This window comes from Nicotiana sylvestris, chromosome 7, assembly GCF_000393655.2.
Source record: "Nicotiana sylvestris chromosome 7, ASM39365v2, whole genome shotgun sequence".
NCBI classification, from domain to species: domain Eukaryota; kingdom Viridiplantae; phylum Streptophyta; class Magnoliopsida; order Solanales; family Solanaceae; genus Nicotiana; species Nicotiana sylvestris.
The window spans coordinates 25,507,048-25,520,149 of NC_091063.1; positions in this window are offsets into that span (position 1 = coordinate 25,507,048).

Genomic DNA, 13,102 nt, shown 5'->3' on the forward strand with positions numbered 1-13,102 from the left:
ATTTTCTTATGTTAACTTGTTAATTGTTAAAAGATAAAGAAAAGGGGTAAAAAATTTGTAATGTTGGCTTGCCTAGCGGGTACAATGTTAGGTGCCATCACAGTCCGGACGGTGGGAGATTCATGTCGTGACAAGTTGGTATCAGAGCTCTAGGTTTCTTGGGTCTCACAATTCATGAACAAGCTTAGTAGAGTTTGAGAGATCGGTATGGAGATGTATGTGCTTATCCACAGAGGCTACAGAGTTTGGAACAGTTTCACTTATATTCTTCTCTGTCGTGCGGATTGATTTCTCAATGCAAATTGAACTTCTACTCTATTCTTTCACAGATGGCGAGAACACATATCGCTTCGTCAGCTGATCAACAGCCCCAGCCCCCAACGGCAGCTCCTACGAGGGGCAGAAGACAAGGCCAATGTTGTGCTAGAGGCAGAGGCAAGGGCAGAGCTCAGCCTAGAGCAGCAGCACCATCGGCGGAACCTCAAGTAGAGTTTGATGATGAGGTCCAGCCCATACAGTCCCAACGGGCCCAGCTTAGGTCCCAGAGGAGTTCATCGCATCTCCGGTACTCCAGGATGTTCTGGTCTGTCTAGTGGGCCTTATGGAGAGTGTCACTCAGGTAGGTATACTTCCTGTAGCACCAACCGTCTCTCAGGCTGGTGGAGGAGTACAGACTCCCACTTTTCGCACTCCAGAGCAGATGGCTCCCCATATTTAGACTTCACCATCTCAGCCAGTTGGGGCAGTCCCACCAAGTGTTGCAGCTCAGATCGATGATGGATCAGCTATGTCTTCATATGCTTTTTGTATATTGGATAGGTTCACCAAGCTTTTCACTACTTGGACAGTTGTCATGAGATTCTACGGAACATGGGGATAGTGGAGACCAATGGGGTCGACTTTGCTACTTTTTGTTTGTCAGGTTCCGCCAAGAAATGGTGGAGAAATTATTGTTTGGCCAGACTAGCTGGGTCACCAGCTCTCACTTTGGACCAGTTCTCACTACTATTTCTCGAGAAGTTCCTTCCCGTCACTCAGAGAGAGGAGTATCGCAGGCGGTTCGAGCGTCCTCAACAGGGTTCTATGACTGTCACCTAGTACGAGACGAAGTTTATTAATTTGGCTCGTCATGCTCTTCTAATACTCCCCACCGAGAGAGAGGGTAAGGAGGTTTATTGAAGGACTCGCTCAGTGCCAATGTGGCCAAGCGAGTTGAGATGGTTCTAACTCAGGGGAGCAGTCAGGGGTCTGACAAGAGGACTCGTCATTCTAGAAGATCCAGTGGAGCCTAATATAGAGGCAGGGATTCTTTTGGTAGAGGTCATCCTCCCATGCCATTTCATTCAGCACTTTAGGCTTCTCACTGTGCTCAAGGTGGTCGTGGTTCTCATATGCAATATTCTGATCAGCAACCTTACAGTGCACCACCAGCTCCTATTAGTCATGTCCACTCTAGAGTTTTCAGGGTGGCTACTCAGGCCGTCAGGGTCAGTTTCAGGGTCAAAGTCTTGTTATACTTGTGGCAATACGAGGTACATTGCTAGATTTTTCCCTTGAGCAGCTCTTAGCATCAGGGTTCTCGTGCCTTAGTTCCGGCACCGAGTGTTCCACCACCCGCTCAGCCATCTAGAGGTAGAGGTCGAGATGTTAGAGGTGTAGGTCAGGCCGTTAGAGGTGGAGGTCAGGCCACTAGAGGTGGAAGCCAGCCAGTAGGAGGTCATCCTAGGGATGTAGTTCAAGGTGATGGGGCCCAACCCCGATGTTATGTTTTTCCAGCTAAGCCTGAGGCTAAGTCCTCTGATGTAGTTATTACAGGTATTGTTTTCATTTGTAGTAGAGATGCTTCAGTTCTGTTTGATCCAGCGTCTACATACTCTTATGTGTCTTCTTATTTTGTTTCATATTTGGTTATGCCTCGTGATCCTTTGATTGTGTCTACATCCAGCGTATCTATCATTCATGCGTGGTTGTTATTGGGGGTCTTGAGACCCGTGTAGATCTCCTACTTCTCGATATCGTAGACTTCGATGTCATTTTGGGGATGGATTAGTAGTCACCTTATCATTCTATATTTGATTGTCATGCCAAGATTATGACCTTAGCATTGTCGGGGTTGCCTCGTTTAGAGTAGAGAGGGACTCCTGGTCATTTTACCAACAGGGTTATCTCATATATGAAGGCTCAGTGTATGGTCGATAAGGGGTGTCTGGCCTATTTGGAGTATGTTCATGATTCTAGTGTTGAGGTTCCTTCTATGGATTATGTGCCAGTAGTTCATGAGTTTCCAAAAGTATTTCCTGCAGACCTACTAGGGATATCGTATAGACCCTCCACAGTCTTGGAGGGTCTGTAGAAAAAAATAGGACTTGGGCGTATGCCCGGAATTTAAGACTTGTGTGCATGTTTGGTTTGGAGCCCAGAGGGCTCGGGTGAGTTTCGGATAGGCTACGGGGTGATTTACACTTAGAAAATCTTGTATAACTTGTTGTTTCTGGTGTGCAGGCATTTTGTGCTTCGCGGGCGCGAAGTATACTCAGGGCTGGGGTTGGATTTGTTCATCGCAAACGCATAGCCATGGTCGAGAAGCGGAGCACTGGGGGGCTGCTCTTCGCGAACGCGACCAGTGTCACGCGAACACGTATAGTAAAATGGAGGTGGGCTGGGAATCAGTCATTTCTTATATGCAAACACGTACAATGGTCCGCGAACGCGAAGGTCGGGGGGCATACCCATTGCGAATGCGTGGAAGAACTCACGATCGCATAAGCTTGAGCAAGACAGCTCTTCACAAACGCGGCAGGCCCTTCGCGAACGCAAAAAAGGCCTGCCCAGTCTTTTAATAACAAAACTCAAAACGGGATTAAACCAAAATTTCATATTTTTTTCCATAGAACTCGACCTTGGGCGATTTTTGAAGAGGGATTTCATCACCAAATCATAGGTTTGTGTTCTTAAACTCATTTCTTACATTTTCCATAACACCCATTAGATTTCTAGGCCTAAATCTTGTTCTTTAAGGGTAGAAATTAGGGATTTCAGGAGAATTGGGGATTTTACAAATTCAGGGATTTAGACCTCTATTTGGGGTCAGATTCCGAAACTAATTGCATATTTGGGCTCGTGGGTGAATGAGTAATTGGATTTTGGTTCGAATCTCGAGTTTTGACCAAGCGGGCCCGTGGTCAATTTTTGACTTTTTGGAGAAAATGATAAAAAACCTATAATTAAGCAATGGAGTTGAATTCTTTAGAACTTATTGATTTTGTTAAGTTAATTATAGCTAGATACAAGAGAATTGGAGGCGAAATCTAAAGGGAAAGCGGTATTTGAGGCTTGAGTTTGGTCGTGGAATCTGAGGTAAGTGTTTGGCCTAACCTTAGCTTGAGAGAATAGGTGTTATATCCTATTTTCTACGTGTTAGTGTTGTGTACGACGTATAAGTGTGGCGATGAGTATCTATATGTTGGTGTTGAGCATGCCCGTGAGTCTTATACTGTGATTGTTATGACTCTTATTATGTACTGTCAATGCTTAAATTGATGATTACCCATGTTGAAAAAGAGTTATGATAATTTCTTGGTAATTGACCATTGTTGAGTATTGGCTCGAGTTGAGATTTATTTTGTGAAGTTAACTGTTGGAATGAGATTGGTTATAGTTGATTCCCTTGTCGGGATGTATTTGTTTCTATTGTTGATTCCCTTTCCAAGATTTTATTGTTTCTTCTGTTTGGGTGAGGAAAGAGTGATAAAGCATGAAGGGTGATATCGTGCACATTCATACTTATGCATATGGTGAGGAAGAATGATAAAGCACGAAGGATGATGCCGTGCACGTTTACATTTATATTGATACATATGGTGAGGAAGAGAGATAAAGCATGAAGGGTGATGTCGTGCCCGTTTATACAATTTATATGGTGAGAAAGGGTGATAAAGCACAAAGGGTGAAGCCGTGCATATTTCTATTTTTGATTTCATGGTGAGGATTGAGAGTAAAAGCACAAAGGGTGATGTCGTGCATTTTCTATTTGTTGTGTTCGTTTTCTTTTATCGGTTCAAGTGTTTTAACTGTTTAAATTCCTTTATTGTTGTAATTCTTTATGTTGAAACCCTATAGCATGTTGCCCCTTCCCGTACATTTCTGCTTAGTTCTTATTACTTATTAATCTGTTATTATACTAATTAACTGCATAGGTTTATGATATTTGTCGTGTCCTAGCCTCGTCACTAATTTGCCAAGGTTAGGTTCGACACTTACCAGTACATGGGGTCGGTTGTATTGATACTGCACTCTGCATTTTTTGTGCAAATCCCGGTACTGGACCATACGGACCGTAGTTCAAGGTTGCTGCCTTCAGTCCATTGGAGAACCGAGGTAGTCCTGCAGGCGTCCGCGGAACTTGGCGTCCCCTTCTATAATATTTATTTTTTGTTTATCTATTTTCGAACAGATGTATATTTCCTTGTTTAGACCACTGTTTGTAGTGTTCGTAGACCGTCCATGAGATTGTGACACCAGTTCTGGGTGGAGTTTTATTACGGATACGTATTTGTATTAAGATAATCTTTTAAATTCTGTTCTTCCGCATTTATTCTGTTGATTTTCTTATGTTAACTTGTAAATTGTTAAAAGATAAAGGAAAAAGGTAAAAAAACATTTGTAATGTTGGCTTGCCTAGCGGGTACAATGTTAGGCGCCATCATAGTCCCGACGGTGGGAGATTTGGGTCGTGACGGGATAAAACAAGGAATGATAGCCAAGGAAACAAAGCAACCCAAACAAAAGTGATGTAATAGAAAAGTATCAACAAGAATCACTACTGAGGTACCGCCTCGTAGTCTCATATCACAAAACAATTCACAATATTTCCTTATATCACACGGAAGCCTTGCATTTAGTTTTGAAAATCATTTTTCTCGATATAGCTTTCCGCGGTTTAGCCCACCTTATCGCACCTCGTTGCTTCAAGTAGTTCCCCTACTAACAATACGCGTATCAAGCCCACCTTATTTCACCGCATGCGTTTCAACCTCAATTCTTATACTACCGTATTCATATCAATATCACAACGTATCACAAACTGCACCTCAGTATCCACAATCACAACTTGCCAAAGAAGTCAAATAATAATAGTGTTTGTACAATAAATAGCCCAAGTCTCAATACCACAATATACACAAGAGTCTCAACAATAGCAACCGAAAGTGAATAACTCAACAAGAATGGTATTTCACAACTTTAAAACTTTGCCTCAATGTGAATCAAGACCTTTATAACTCAATACCAATTTCAACAACAAGATATTCCAAGAAATAACAAATTCTAGTAAGGAACTAAACGGTTAAATAATGAATAAGGAGCAGAGAAAACAATAACTTCATCTAAACATGTAAAAATAGTTAACAAGTAAGAGGTAAGACAAGTATTAATGATGACAAGTAAGGCAAATAAAGTAAGACTAATGATGATGAATAATATATTATGGTAACTCAAGAAAAGGCATGAAAGGAATCCAAATAGCTAGCATTGGTTGATTACTACATTTATCTCGTGCACACACTCCTCACCTTGCGTGCACGGCTTCCACATATCACAATTAACACAAACAACACCAATCCTAAGGGTATAGTTAGGCAAAACACTTACCTCAAAACATGCTAATTCAATCCACTAGTAAGCCTTACCCTCGATTATCCAACTTCCAACAGCTCGAATCTAGCAAAACAACTTCATACCATAAATATAAATTATAGGAAGTTGTTCCAAACAATAAAATTGCAATCTTTAAAGAGAAACAAAAAGTCAACTCAAAAAGTCAACCTGAACCCGCGTCTCGAAACTCGACCAAAATTATAAAATTTGAACATCCGTTCGATACTGAGTCCAACCATATAAGAATTGCTCAAATTGCCTTTCAAATACCCAAAATTTAGTCTAAGAAGTTTTCACAATTTTTTACAAAATTTTCAACTCAAATCACTAAATAAATGATGAAAATAATAATTGATTCACGTAATCTAGTCAAATCCAGGTTAGAATCACTTACCCCGATGATTTCCGTGAAAATACCTCAAAAAATCACCACAAACCGAGCTCTCCAGGTCCAAAAGATTAAAATGAAAATAAACCCTCGAAGATCCCTTTTTCTGCCCAGCGATTCCGCATTTGCGGGCATAGGGTCGCACCTACAATAACACACCTGTGGAAAAATCCCTCGCAGGTGCGGTTCCAACTAAAGCTTTGAACACTCGCATCGGCGGACCCCTAAGATCATCTGAAGAAGGCCAGTCACTACTACGCATCCGCTTTTGCGCGCCACTGACCGTAGTTGCAATCCCAGCTGGCCATTCTCACCTTCGTTTCTATGGCTCGAGGGCCTCTTTTGCGGTGCCGCACATGCGGCCCAAAGTGCGCAGGTGTTATTGCACAAGATACAGCAGGTTCAGCATTCCCTTAAGTCCCAAAATCATTCTGATTTCAATTCGATTCACACCCGGGGCCCCCGAGAGCCGTTCTGAATATACCAACAAGTTCCAAAATACATAACGGACCTACTCAAGGTGGAAAATCACATCAAATAACATCTATTCAACGAATCGTAACCCAATTCAAGCCTATTGAACTATGAACATCTCACTTCAAAAACTAATGTCGAATCATACCAAAACAACTCCAATTGACCTTACAATTTTACACACAATTCATAAATGACATGGCGGACCTATTCCAACTTCCGGAATTGAAATTTGACCCTAATATCAATAAAGTTAACTCCCGGTCAAACTTCTCAACCTTCCAAAACTTCAACTTTCTAACTGTCACACCTCTTTTTTACCCGATAGGGATATAAGGAGTTTCTCCAATTAAAGTGACATAATAGAAATGGGATTATTTATTTATTCAGAGTCCCAAATCGAGGAAGTTTAATTCTGTTCAAAAGTTTGCGAAACCAGAAAATCGGGTAAGGAATTTTGTTAACCCGGAAGAAGGTGTTAGGCATTCCCGGGTTCCGTGAATTTAGCACGATTGCTTTAATCATATCTGGCTTAATGTCACAACCCCAGTTCACCCTCCGTGAACTATCATGATGGCATCTAGTCTCTATGACTAGGTAAGCCTAACAGATGCGGAAAAAGAAACAATTGCGGAAAGAAAATAATTAATAACCGAAATAACAAAATAAAACAGTGTTTAAGATGCCACCTGACATATAACAGTACAAGAATCTCAACCTAACACTCCCAAAATCCGGAACCCCATGAATCACAATCTAAGAGATACATAAAAAGCTCTAACTCCAGGAATGTCTATCAAAAGGAAAATATAGAAGGGCTATACTAGTACAGAAAATAGAAAGGGACTCCTCAGTCTGTGGACGCGGCAGATATACCTCGAAGTCTCTACAAAGCGCCTCGCCTCAAGGATGATAAGACTAAGTGGAAGTACCTGGATCTGTACATGAAAAACATGCGCAGAAAGGGAATGAGTACACCACAACGGTACTCAGTAAGGGCCAAGCCTAACCTCCGTCGGGTAGTGACGAAAAACGTCAGGGCCGTACTGAGATTAAATGAAATATAAGGTATAATAGTATATAATAAGACAGTAATAATTAAGAGCAACAGTAAGAAATAACACATAATAGAAAGAACAACAGCAACGATAACAAAGATAAAATAATCACGGAAAGGAGTACAACTCAACACGAAGATAACAACCGGGGATCTCCTAGAATATCGTCCTGAAGTCCCCAAATATAAATATCCAGTGGATCTCTCGGGTGCAGTCCCGTAGTCCAACTCATAATGCGCGGGGATCTACCGAAAGTCCAATCCGTAGTCCCAAATGTAAATATCCAGTACATGGGGAATCTACCGGGTGCAGTTCCATAGTTCCAATGTAAATATGCAGGGGGATCTACCGGAATACAAATTCGTAGTCCCAAAGTAAAAATGCATGGGGATCTACCGGGATACCGTCCTGTAGTCCCAAAGTAAACACATAACAACAACACGAAGAATACACAATTCAATTCAAATCCATACTAAGGTAAAATAGGTACTTCTAGCCTACCATGCTGCACATGATCCAGATAAGGTAGTTTGAGCAAGTAAAGAATTAAGTCAATTAGGCATGCTTCCCTAAGCTAACAACAGGCATAAATTGCAAGTAGTATAAACAGGAAAGAGAAACACAATTATAACTACTTAATGAAAATCGGATTTTCAATAATTAGCACAAGTACGCACTCGTCACCTCACGTACAAGTCATTTCAAATATCAATAATACCAAATCCTAAGGGGAGTTTCCCCCACATAAGGTTAGGCAAGCCACTTACCTCGAACCGACTCAAAATCAACTCGAGCCCACGTTCTTGCCACGAGTACTCGACTCCAAATGGCCCAAATCTATTCAATTCAATTGCATAATATAAATATAACTTCAAGTAACTGATTCCACAAATAAATTCTAAGCTAATACACGAAATTAGGTAAAATGACCAAAATTCCCCCGGGGCCCACATCTCATAAACGGGTAAAAGTTACGTATTTTGAACCCTCATTCACTCACAAGTCCAACCATACCAAAATTATCCAAATCTAATGTCATATCCCTAATCAAAACTCAAAAATTGGGTCTATGAACTTTTCCAAATCTTTCCCCAATTTCTCACCCCAAATCCAAAATTAAATGATGAATTCATTTTTAAATTAATGGGTTATAAGCAAAAAGGAGTTAAGAATCATTACTCGCAAACTCACTCCAAAAATCTCTCCAAAATTCGTCTCCTACCGAGCTCCCAATTCAATTTTGTGATATGAACTCAAAACCCTCGATTTTGAAATTTAAGTTCTGCCCAGACGCATTCTTTTTCGTGAACGCGAGACCATTGTCGCGAACGCAATGCACAAAATACCACTGGCCAGCCTTCCTCTTTTGCAAACGTGATGTCCAAGTCGCGAACGCGATGACCATCTTCCCTCTTCCTATGCGAACGCGGGACCATTTCGCGAATGCGTAGGTATAAGACCCACAGCTTCGCGAACGCAAAAATACCTTCACAAACGCGAAGCATTAAACCTCCACCAACCCTAACTCCTCTTCGCGAATGCGAGATCCACTCGCGAACGCGAAGAAGGAAAGCAGAACTGACTGCTGCAATTTTTTTCTGCAATTCTCTAAGTTCCAAAAATGACTTGTTGAGCATCCGAAACATACCCAAGGCCCCCGGGACCTCAACCAAACATGCCAACCAATCCTAAAACATCATTCAAACTTGTTTCAATCCTCGGAACGCTCAAAACAATATCAAAACACCAATTTAACATCGGATTCAAGCCTAAGAACTCCAAAAACTCTCAAATTATGCTTTCGATCAAAAAGTCTATCAAATTTCGCCCGAATGACCTGAAATTTTGCAAGCACGTCACATTCAACACTACGGAGCTACTCCAACTTTCGGAATTCCATTTCGACCACGATATCAAAATCCCACTATTGAACCGAAAACATCGAAAATTTAACTTTTGGCATTTCAAGCCTAAATAAGCTACGAACCTCCAAAACACAATCCGAACACGCCCCTAAATCCAAAATCACCCAACGGATCTAACGAAACTAACATAATTCTATTCTGAGGCTGTCTTCACACTGCTCAGACTACGGTTTAAATTCTAAAGCTTATGCTCTTATTTAGGGACTAAGTGTCCCAAAACACTCCGAAACTCAAAACCAAACATCCCGACGAATCAAAATAGCATAAACAAATACGGGGTAAGCAGTTAATAGGGGATCGGGGCATTAATTCTTAAAATGACTGGCTGGGTCGTTACATCCTCCTACACTTAAACATTCGTTCGTCCTCGAACGAGCATAGAGACATACCTGAAGTAGTGAAAAGATGAGGGTAACGGTTGTGCATATCCTGCTCGGTCTCCCAGGTCGCCTCCTCGACCGGATAACCCCGCCACTGAACCTTTACTGATGCAATGTTCTTTGACCTCAGCTTTCGAACCTATATGTCCAATATTTCCACTGGCTTCTCAACATAAGATAGATCCTTGTCCAACTGAACCGAACAGAAATCCAACACGTGCGACGAATCACCATAATACCTCCGGAGCATTGAAACATAAAATACCGGATGAACTTCTGCCAAGCTGGGAGGTAGGCAAGCTCATAATCAACCCCCCCCCCCAACATGCCGCAATATCTCAAAAGGACCAATAAACCTCGGACTCAACTTCCCTTTCTTCCCGAATCTCATAACGCCCTTCATAGGCGAAACCCAAAGCAAAACCCGCTCTCCAACCATATAGGAAACATCACGAACCTTCCGTTTCGTGTAACACTTCTGTCTAGACTGGGCTATACGGAGTCTATCCTAAATCACCTTAACCTTCTCCAAAGCATCCTGAACCAAGTATGTGCCCAATAATCTAGCCTTACCCAGCTTAAACCAACCCATCGGGGATCTACACCGCCTACCATATAAAGCCTCATATGGTGCCATCTGAATGCTGGACTTATAGTTGTTGTTGTAGGAAAACTCTGCCAATGGAAAAAACTGATCCCAAGAACCTCCAAACTCAATCACACACACACAGAGCATATCCTCAAGAATCTAAATAGTGCACTCACATTGTCCGTCCGTCTGAGGGTGAAATGTTGTACTCAACTCCACCCGAGTACCCAACTCATGTTGTACAGCCCTCCAGAACCGTGATGTGAACTGAGTACCTCTATCTAAAATGATGGAAAATGGAATACCATGCAGACGAACAATCTCCCAATATAAATCTACGCCAAACTCTTCGAAGAATATGTAGTACATACAGGAATAAAATGCGCGGACTTGGTTAGCCGATCCACAATCACCCAAATGGCATCGAACTTCCTCAAAGTACATGGGAGCCCAACTATAAAGTCTATGGTGATCCGCTCCCACTACCACTCCGGAATCTCTATCTGCTGAAGCAACCACCTCGTCTCTAGTGCTCATACTTCACCTGCTGACAATTGAGGCACCGAGCTACAAACTCAACTATATATTTCTTCATCCGCATCCACCAATAGTGCTACCTCAAATCCTGGTACATCTTCACGGCACCCGGATGAATGGAATACCGCGAACTGTGGGCCTCCTCTAAAATCAACTCCTGAAACCCATCAATATTGGGTACACATATCCGATCCAGCATCCTCAATACTCCGTCATTACCAATAGTCACATCTCTGGCATCACCGTGCTGAACCTTGTCCTTAAGGATGAGCAAATGAGGGTCATCAAACTGATGCTCCTTGATACGATCAAATAAGGAAGACCGAGAAACCACGAAAGCTAGAACCCGACTGAGCTCCAAAAGATCCAATCTCACAAACTGGTTGGCTAAGGCCTGAACATCCAGCCCCATGGGCCTCTTCTCTGCTGGTAAATAAGTCAAACTCCCCAAACTCTCTACCCGGCGACTCAAAGCATCGGCCACCATATTGAACTTGCCTGGGTGATACAAAATTGTGATATCATAGTCCTTCAGCAGCTCTAACCACCTCCTCTAGCGCAAATTAAGATCCTTTTGCTTGAACAGATGTTGCAAACTCCCGTGATCAGTATAAATCTCACAAGGCACACCGTACAAATAATGACGCCAGATCTTCAAGGCGTGAACAATAGCAGCTAACTCGAGATCATAGATAGGATAATTCTTCTCATGTACCTTCAAATATCTGGACGCGTAGGAAATCACCCTACCGTCCTGCATCAATATCGCTCCAAGGTCAATCCTCGAGGCATCACAATAGATAGTATAAGACCCCAAACCTATAGGCAATATCAAAACTGGGGTTGTAGTCAAAGCTCTCTTGAACTTCTAAAAGCTCGCCTAACACTCTTCCGTCCACTGGAATGGAGTACCCTTCTGGGTCAGCCTAGTCATAGGGGCTACAATCGATAAAAAACCCTCAACAAAACGACGGTAGTAACCCGTCAAGCCAAGAAAATTGCGGATCTCTGTAGCTGAGAATGGTCTAGGCCAACTTTGCACTGGCTCCACTTTATTCAGATCCACCTAAATACCTTCACTCGATACCACGTGGCCTAATAATGCCACAGAATCCAACCAAAATTCACATTTTGAGAACTTTGCATATAACTTCTTTTCCCTCAAAGTCTGAAGCACAGTCCTTAGGTGTTGCTCATGATCTTCTCGACTCCGGGAATACACCAGAATATCATCAATAAAAATAATGATGAATGAGTCAAGATATGGCCAAAACACATTGTGCATTAAATGCATAAAGGCTGTTGGGGCATTGGTCAGCCCAAATAACATAACAAGGAACTCGTAATGACCATATCGAGTCCTGAAAGTAGTCTTCGGGATATCTTGCTCCCGAATCTTCAACTGATGGTAACCTGAATGCAAGTCGATCTTAGAAAACACTCGTGCACCCTGAAGCTGGTCAAACAAATCATCAATACGAGGCAAAGGATATCGGTTCTTCATTGTAACTTTGTTCAACTGGCGATAATCAATGCACATACACATAGAACCATCCTTTTTCTTCACAAACAAGACCGGAGCACACCAAGGTGATACACTGGGCCAAATGAAACCCTTATTAAGCAATTCCTGCAATTGATCCTTCAACTTCTTCAACTTAGAATAGGCCATATTATACGGAGGAAAAGAAATGGGCTGAGTGCCCGGCAACAAATAAATGAAAAAATCAATATCTCTATCGGGCTGCATGCCTAGAAGATCAGCTGGAAACACATCAGGAAAATCCTGTACTACTAGGATTGAATCAACTGTAGGGGTATCAATACTGACATCTCTCATATAAGCTAGATACATGTCACACCTCTTCTCAACCATACGCTGAGCCTTAAGGAATGAAAGAACTCTACTAGAAGTATGATCTAAGGTAACCCTCCACTCTACTCACGGTATACCTGGCATAGCCAGCATCACGTTTTGGCATGACAATCAAGAATAGCATAATGGGGCGACAACCAGTCCATGCCTAATATAACATCAAAATCTACCATATTGAGCAATAATAAATTGGCTCTGGTCTCAAAACCACTAAGAACAA